We start from the raw sequence: 9,271 nt of genomic DNA, 5'->3' as shown, positions 1-9,271 counted from the left end.
ACACTTCATACTCCCTGCCAAGGACTTCTGCAATCAATGTTTGCTTTATTTTTCTTGATGGTAATATGGGACCTCCAGACATGCAATTGGTCACGTTACTATCAGGTGAGGCTGGGTCAGCTGAGAATGCTGCAGATCATCATTGAGCGCTTGTAGGGAGCCAGGTTAGTGACATTCTTTGATGAATTTACTTTTGCCATGTCTTTGAGAAAGTGTTCCCACAAGTCTGCTGATGGGTGGAGGTGACACCACAGAAGGCCCCAATTCTCCTCTGCTTCTGCTCATGCTTGTCATTGATGGGACTCTGATTCTGATGTCAGAGACTCCATGCCCATAATCATGGTGAACTGCAGCCCATCACATATCAGACTACTGCCAAGAACAGTGGTGGATAACTGCCACAGCAGGGTTTTCCTTCTTCAGAATCTGAGCCAGATGAGGATCCTGTGGCTGGGATCCAGTTATTCTTCATGGTCAAAAGATTTAGTTTTGTCACATAGCAGCTAATCTCTGGGACAATGTGAATTTACCTCTTTTCGAGTGGATCGGGATTGGTGAGTTGACATTTTTAATATGTATGACCCACTGTAGTATTGGGTTAGTAGCTTGTGAGTATGTTCCTTTAAATATAATTAATAGCTTGTGCACAGAGTGAGGGCATGTGTTCAATATTGGTTAGTTCTACAAGTGATGTAATAGAATGTGGGTGGAAGAGAAGAAGCTGTTCACGGTCTGTTGGGCTGATACATCCTTGTAAGAAGATATTGCAATAAAGCCATGTTTGGATTCTTTCTGCATGTGCATTTGTACTACACCTTTTGGTGACGAGCGGGAGCTAGGAGCTGTTACTGGGACTTCTGGTGGACTACGAACTCTGCTCCTTCAAGCACGGGTGAACCACAGGCAAGCGCTCTTGTGGACTTTTTGCACTTGTCACTCCCGATGTGGGAAGGAGCACTGGTACCTTGGAGGATTGTCTTAGAACATACAATGTGAGGATTGTATTGTGAATAAGGCACAAGAAATCTCTAGCTAATTGGAAGTTAAACTTACCAAGCACGAAAGTCAGAGGCAGTTCACCATCAGCAGTATTTGAATATCACATTCTCACACGAGCTGCTCAGGAAACTCTTCAGCGCTTCTTATGCTTTTAACCTCTCTTCGTGCTGGGACACTCTTCGGAGTAGCTATTGCGCGCTATAAAAGGATTTAACATAACATAACATTGACGCTTCCCTCGCGCTCAGAGGAACATCTACATCAGTGGGCATCGACGAAGACGCTTCCCTCACATTCAGACTCCTAAAATACCCACATAACGCCCTCTAGATTACATTAGCTTCACTAATTCTTCACACACATTGTTAATTCACGAACCCATGTCATTCAAATGAAAAATTTCAACTAACTTACACCCTTCTGCTTGCTTCTGCAATCCAGTAACTAAGGGGCCAATTACGATGGCGGCGAGACCGCCACCGACAGCCTATGGGTGACGGTCTCACCGCCATCGTAGACAGGTTTACCGCCCGCCATATTAAAATGGGGGCGGTTTGATGGCGGTCGGAAACACCGACCGTCACGCATCCAACGGGCTCCTTCAGCCCGCTGGTGTGGCGGAGGGCCTCGCAATCCCTGCAATAGTGGTGGTGCCTACCAGGCACCGCACTAGGGATTATGATGTCACTTTCTGCCCACCTGTCCATGGTAGTTTACCAGCCATGAACAGGCAGGCGGAAAGGGACATTGGGGGCCAGTAGCGGGCCCCCCTTCCTTCCTGGCCCTCAGCTGTGGGCACTGGGGGGCACCCATGATGCCCTCCTTCATATTCCTCTACCTTGTGGCAGGGACCGCATGGTGCCTGCCACATAGTGCAGGGATATGTATAGTGTCCCTTTTTTGCATTGCCGCAGTTGCTTCAGCCAGCAGCACATGCCGCAATGAAAAATATAGGCATTGCGACCACCATGGTGGTGGTCGCATCGTAATGCCTACTACGGGACTGTCCGCCATCCTAATCAGGCCCTAAGTCTTTTCATGATGTGTTTCTCATAATTCTCCTAACGTATATTTAGCACAATTTATGCATGGGTGTCATTTTTCTCTCAGGGGTGTCAAAATCAGTTTTATGTGTCAGCTAGAAGGATTCAGTAGTTTATCTGCTTCATCACGACCTTCCTATGTGACTTCATTCTCAACCACTGACCTTTTTCTAGATGTACATCTCTTGCCCCATGCTTGGCATCAAAACCATTGTTTTTGCCCTGTGAAGCCAGAATGCAGCTTCTCACATCCTTAACATCCCACTCTATTTTCTTACTTCTCTTCATCCATCCAGGATTCTCCTTAGAGTGCGGAACCTGGCTTCTCATCAATCCAAACGGGCTCTGACCTGCCATCTCATGTGGCATCATTCTGTACGTCCACACCATTTGTTTGCGCCAACATGCATCCTTTCACAAATGCATGGGAGGGCAATGTACACTGGAGTATGTGTCATCCCTATGCACACCCTTGTGTTGCTGCAAAAGGTCAGCTGTGCACCAATGCAGCCATCCTTGAAGCCTGGCTAAAAGTTGTCTGTGTTTCTGCTTGCTTGTCTTCATCATTGCCAGTGCAGGGGAAAACACAAGAGGAGGGCACGCCCATTCTGAGTATGATGCTGTCCTGTGTATGTGTAAATATGCTGGGTTTGTGTAAAAAACGAAACCTATGCCTATATAACCTATTCTAAGGAACTATCCTAACCTATCGCACACTACCTTATCCTATTTAACCTTAACACTACCCTATCTTAGCTTAACGTGACCTACACACTTAACACAACATGTAAACATCAACCCCCCCATATAAGACACATCTGAAAACAGGACTAATATAGCTATACTACATGTAAGCTAGACAAATATATATATTTTTAAGTTTTGCAAAAGAAAATTGATTTTTCCCCATTTTTTAAAACATGAAGCACACATCAACCCCCAAACAACCCAAATAAATATAATATGACAAGTAATATGACCCACCCTTAAGAACCCCCTATATACACTAACTTAACTCTATCCTAAACCTATCCTACAAACTACATTAAAAACAAGGTTGCCTCTTCAGCAGCCTGAAATTAGTGTATGGGACATGGTTCCCATAGGGTTTGCCCTGCCCCACTGCTTGTTTAATGTCCTGAAGCAGGGACAGGGACTGGCCCACTTTTTTTCTAGGACTGCCAATCTTAATTTAATGTCTGAATGCTCCCTCCTTATGTCCTGTTCAAAAGTACTTTGGGCTACTGTGGGCTGTTGTGTGGGTGGCAGGGTGACTGATGGCCAACTCCGAGAGGTCTCTGGTGTTGGTCCGTGGGATGGTCCTGCTGTGACATTGCTGTGGCTGGTCACACTTGCGTGGTCGGTCGTTGGGACTCCCCTGGGAAACACTGGCCACTGCCCCTTATCCTTTTCAGCCAGGAACTGACGTCCCATGGCCCTGTATAACCTTATAATTTTTCTCAAGTTATGGTAACGGACCTTCCTCTTGTTAAAACTTTGCAATTCAACTTGTGTCATGTTGAAAAAATGAACTACATATCTCAGTCGTAGGCTGACTCTGTACACATAACAAGACAAGGATTAGTTACAATAACAATCACAGTTGTCCCATTAGCCAACGTAACTCCTAGCAGCTTTTATTGATAACACACATACCTACACCTAGGTTATCAGATGTATGTTTTACTATTAGCAAAGGTAAGATTGTATAGACTGTGCTATACCCACACCATATGCAGAAGTTATGATGATCATCTCCATAAAGGCTCTATATAGGTACATATTTGTGTCTGTACCCATGGATTGGTGAACAAGTTTACCATGTCTGTAAAGTGGTATACCTTGGCCAACATTCAATGGCTGTCATGCCACAGGCTTATTACACTATCAGATGTGCCATGTCTTGAAGGTATGTTACTTGTGTCACAATATTTTGAGATATATGGGACAAAGAGCCTTTTGAGTATACATTTCTTCCTATACAGATAACCTGGTAAGCATGAAATTTAATACTGGATGCAGGAAATGTACACCACATCAGACAATGGCATGTAAACAAATGAATTTCTAATATTATTGCACTCTACGGTGGACTATACCATCCCTCTACACATGTCGACAGGTTTTCTACATGTGCATATCACATACATACTGTAACAATCTCACTTTTTTGCTGGCAGACTTGTTCTACAATTATCTCATACATTAGCATTGTCAGACAGTTTCGAAAATACACACATCACACACAACTTTCTTCCTGTAATATCAAGATAGCTACTGTCTAATCTGCAATAATAGTCAGAAGGTGAAACACATGCAACATTTTGCCACATCTATCCACCTCCTATACCACATCTTCAAGAAGGCAATTGGTGAGGGTTGCCCAATGATTCAGGCAATTCCATACACATCTGATATGACACTCACTCCTTGCAGCACACTTATTACACAGATTAAGAAACTCACCAGTAAAGTTGGGGTTGCTGAAGTTGGTCATCTCAGCTTCGGTATAAGGTGTGGGGGGCGCGGTGTCTATCTGCAAGACATAACATGAACAGGACATCATAAAACTGTTTTACGCATACATGGAATGCGCACATGTATCTGATTTGGATGAGAATTCACATACATACGCAGGTAATGGTTTCTGAAGGCCCCCTGTTTACAAATGCCAAATAAATCATCATCCAACATATATTTGTGATCATCCGTATTGGTCCCCGTATCAACTTGTGCAGCCTACATGTCAGTGCTACGAGGGTATGGTATCGCACAACATAATTTCCAAACATCCCGATGGCTTGTACAAAAGATGACTACTCAGGATTAGCAAAACAGAGTAAGCCATGGCAGACATAAAAAATGCTGGCCAATTAAGAGGTGGTACGTCAGGGATCTAAAAAAGCAGATCATGATGTGGTCCCTTCAGAAGACACACAATACTTTGGCACATTATAAGATGGTAAATGACATGTACAAGAGCCTTGCACAATTGGTACTGTAACTGAAATTTCAACCTGGAAATGACACATGCCTGTATCAGGACTACCCCCTTTGGAGCACATCCGCAGTGCCAACAATTTATTCACATGAAGGGACATATTTAAGGGTAAGTTGCGGTACGCAGTGTTACGCCTTATTTGGTAAAGCTGTGCTCCTACAGTTTAAAGATGCATGAAGGTGCCTAATGTACAAGAATGTGGGGAACTCCTGTGCAAACCTTAGTGCATGTGCGAATGAAGCAGCTTAGGGCCAGAGCTGGTACACTAGTATTATTTTGCTAGGGTCAATTGTTCATGTGTCTGAAGGGACACCTTCCTGCACATAATCAATTTGTATATGGGATTTGCTCTGCATATGTGTGCAGCAGAAGGCTGGACACATAAAAAATATCATGATACGTGTAGAAATGTAACATTTCTCATGGTATCGCTAGCTTCAGATCAGGTTTTTGCTGGCAGAAAATGTTTTGCACAGCCCCATACCATGTGAAGATGGGCCAGCATCATGCAATAATGGGTGTTGTTATGGAACACCCACTGTAACATACATTACAAGCATATTTTACATAAAATGCAGTGTGAATAGGGGCCTTATTTACAAGCTGGCATTTAAGCCATGTTAAGTGGAGGAACACCCCCTTGTTAATAAGGTAAAGTACTGATCTCCACCAGAACGTCTGAATTAGATATATACTGATGACATTGACTCCACATACATTTACCAGTTTACCAGTTTCAGTACATGCACAGCAATGCATGGCAACTCCATGCTTACCATGAATACATTTCACTCACTTGTGGTTATAGTGCCAATAGTGATGGTCACACTGTAACTAAGAAACCACTGATTCCAAATTTGTTAATGCACTATAGCCATTGAATGTAAAAATAAGTTTTTTGGCACAAGACAATTTAGCATAAAACATCATTATGATTCCTTACTTCGTTGTCCCTAACAGTTAAAACATAACATGATACACATCATACTGCTGTAACAAATTTGTACTTACGTGTAGCTCAATCAATGGTAACTCCAACAGATTCAAGCAGGCCTGACTCCCTGCCCACAAGATCTTGCCAGCGATGCTTTAGTTTTTGGGTCTTCCAATCCACGCCATGTAAATGCAAGATCTGTTGCCAGATATTCCCTCATCATCTTTTCCGCACCTTCACAGGGTACTCCTGGATCACACGTTCTACAGCTGCTACCATTTTTGGGAAGGTAGTGCACCACCATCCACAGAAAAGCACCAACTCCTGGGAGTTCCTGGGCCTGGTGCACTTTGGACCCCGTATTATCCCACCCATGTATACTACTAAACATGGGTGGGATAATACGTGGTCCAAAGTTTAGTTTAGTTATCACCCCAAATACCCACCTAAAACCTCAAATACAAACTACCCCAAAAGACAGACATCCAAGACGTAACAGTACACCTGACAATGAACTACAGAAAATATACAAACAATTGGACACAATACGCACAACTGGGACAGCAGACACAATACAGCAACTTCACAATTGCTCCACACACCACCACACACATGCACAGAAAGATAAACTGTGAGTAAATGTGAAAGTATCTTTGCAGTTCCTGATTTCCTGCTTCCAATATCCATTGCATCACTTCCTTTGCATCATTACTTCATTTCGTGTGTGGATACGGGACGTTTTCAGGCTATGCGTAAATTGTTTTCCCGCTAGCGCACATTTCCTCTACTGCTCTTGAGGGCTTGCTATGTTTTTTTTTCAGTAGATTTTCCGCATATGCGACATAGCGGCTTTTTTGGGTATGCAGAGGGTATAAAAGTTCCTGCAAGTGTGTCTAGCATGATTTTTTTCAACACTGGGGCAAATATTTATAGAGATTTTTCGGTCTGATGTGCTTAACATGTTCATAATGACTGCATGTTGTTTTCTGTGTAATGTGTGTTGTACTGTTTACACTGTTAGCTCATGTGTGTAATGTCTGTAAATAATCATACACATGTGTGTGATCATGCGTGTCATGGTTACAAAAGTGATACATGGTCAAACATAATGATAAAACTTTCACACACTTTTCCATGGGCGGTATGTGTGGCTGTTATTTCAACTCTACCTATATGAGTACCATATGCAGCTAAAGCCCATATCCCACACACCAGTTAGTGTGGACATCTGTGGGCATAAAGAGCATGATAATTAGTGATTGTTGTATGGTTTTGTCATGTAGTTCCTACAAATATATATATGACCTGCGCGTTTTGACAACATAAACTAAGGGATTGGTGTCCAGACTGATTCCAGACACCCCCAAAGGATATGTTAGTGTGTAGACCAGCTAGCTCACAGTGCCACTATAAGTCCCACAACCTTACCAAGGAGCGAATAGTTTCTGGCAATTATCGAACATGACAACCCTGACCCCTCAGGGATAGTGGAAACAGTACAGTACTTTTCACTCAGTCACTCTTGCTCACTCGATCTTAGAGCGATATACAGAATAAACGGTGGGGACATTTTCAATAAGTATTTATTGAACCAGCATCATTATAGTATAAAATACGTGTGCTGCAACGACCATTAGACAGAAACAGATGTATACGGACAGTTATAAGCTCCAACAGAGTAAAGAAAAGGTAGAGTTCTACCATGGTGCTAAAACAATGAGTATATGCAGGTATATAGATACATGGCAATAATCCTGAGTACTCCTACAATGCAAATCCTAACTAGATGTACCTAAGTGTACCTAATATGAATACATTTGTATAGCCAAGAATCCCCCTAGGAGAGAGCCAACCCTATTACAAGGTGGGAGAGAACGAAGGACCCCGTCTTGTTCTCGAAATGGACACTTCAGCATCTCGCATCAGCGTGTCAGCATGGAAGCTTGTTCTCCTCTGGTTTGCCCAGGGAAGATGTGGGACTTATATATCCGAAAGGTACCCTCAGAGGTTCTACCTAGACGTTTCATGGTACTGTGGGTCTTTCGACCAAGGATGACGATTGTGGTGACTTTTGTGCAGAGTTATTATGCAGAAGAAGGTAATCCTGCTGTGATACTAAGAACCCTCATGTGTAATAAATGAGGCTAGTTTTCTAAGAAAACCACACAACCTTTATTCGACACCTAACTAGGTAAAAGGTCAGCACCAGAGCCGGTATGTAGAGCAAGGTAGGACAAATGTAGGTAAAAGGTTGTGCAAATACCTAGGCCTATATTGGGGTACATTGGGGCTCATAACAGTTTGTCACCAGAAATGCCTTGATAAGTTTGCGTACTTTTGGACAACAGTACGTCTACTTACATGCCTCCATATCTCCCGTATGCAACAAGACAGTGCTGATGTAGTTGCAGGTTGCCTAGGATCCTCTTCTCCTTCCTCTGCATCATCTGACATTTCCGGTTTTCCATTGTCCTCTGGCAAAAGCTCATTTGTCCGGACACATATGTTGTGCAGGATGCTAAATACCATGATGATCTTGCAGACCATGGGTAGGAAGTATAGCAATCAACCCCCAGGTACATCGAGACAGCGGAATCTTGACTTAAGGACACCAGAAGTCCGCTCCACAATAGACCCAGTGTGGCCGAGAGCTTGATTGTATGTCATCTGTGCCTGGGTTTGGGGATTCTTAACCAGTGTCAGTACCCAGGGAGGGCATCAGTGCATACCCCTAGTCAGCTGAGAGAAAGAAAATAGGTGTTACATTAGTCAGCAATCATGATGTGGGAGAGAAGTACATTAGTCGCCATTGTGTCCTGTGTACAGCTTTCTACATTCACCTTGCACACGGTCATGTACATGCCAAGAAAATGCATCAATTACATACAAGTGTCAATTGGTAATTGGGGAGAGGATGTAGCCTAACGGCTAGAGCGGTCGATCTCTAATCTGGGGAACTGTGTTCGTGTCTCAGTAATGACATTCTGTGATTCTGGGCAAATCATTTAATCTCCCCGTGCCTACAAAAAAAACATTAATGTCTCCTTGTGCTCTGATACCGGATACCTTCGGGTCAAGTTTGCGCACTAAAAATCTACAAAAAATAGATTACACATTACTACACAGTCAACTGTGATGTTCTCTGTGATGCCTCTATTTCTTGACATTCAGCTAAGTGGCAATGCCTTGTAGGATTTTATTAGAAACCAATGACAATATTTACTTTAACATTTATTAGGCAATTGTCTAACAAGCTGATTCTGTGGATGTATGGGTACCAATCCAAAATGTGAA

At 43.0% G+C, this 9,271-nt stretch overlaps 1 long non-coding RNA gene across 1 annotated transcript; it reads right to left on the bottom strand.

Annotated features, from left to right (window-relative positions):
* Window positions 1-1,070: 1,070 nt before the first annotated feature.
* On the bottom strand, window positions 1,071-8,472 carry LOC146861312 (uncharacterized). The gene is made up of 3 exons (XR_014979243.1): window positions 8,339-8,472; window positions 4,509-4,578; window positions 1,071-1,197 (listed from the first exon to the last, which is right to left on the bottom strand). It is a non-coding gene; the product is annotated as an uncharacterized LOC146861312 (long non-coding RNA).
* Between the last annotated feature and the right edge of the window lie 799 nt (window positions 8,473-9,271).

The sequence above is a fragment of the Triturus cristatus genome, chromosome 3_1 (genome assembly GCF_964204655.1).
Source record: "Triturus cristatus chromosome 3_1, aTriCri1.1, whole genome shotgun sequence".
Classification (NCBI taxonomy): domain Eukaryota; kingdom Metazoa; phylum Chordata; class Amphibia; order Caudata; family Salamandridae; genus Triturus; species Triturus cristatus.
The sequence above is the reverse complement of the archived record's forward strand: the minus strand, read 5'-3'. Positions and strand labels throughout refer to the sequence as shown.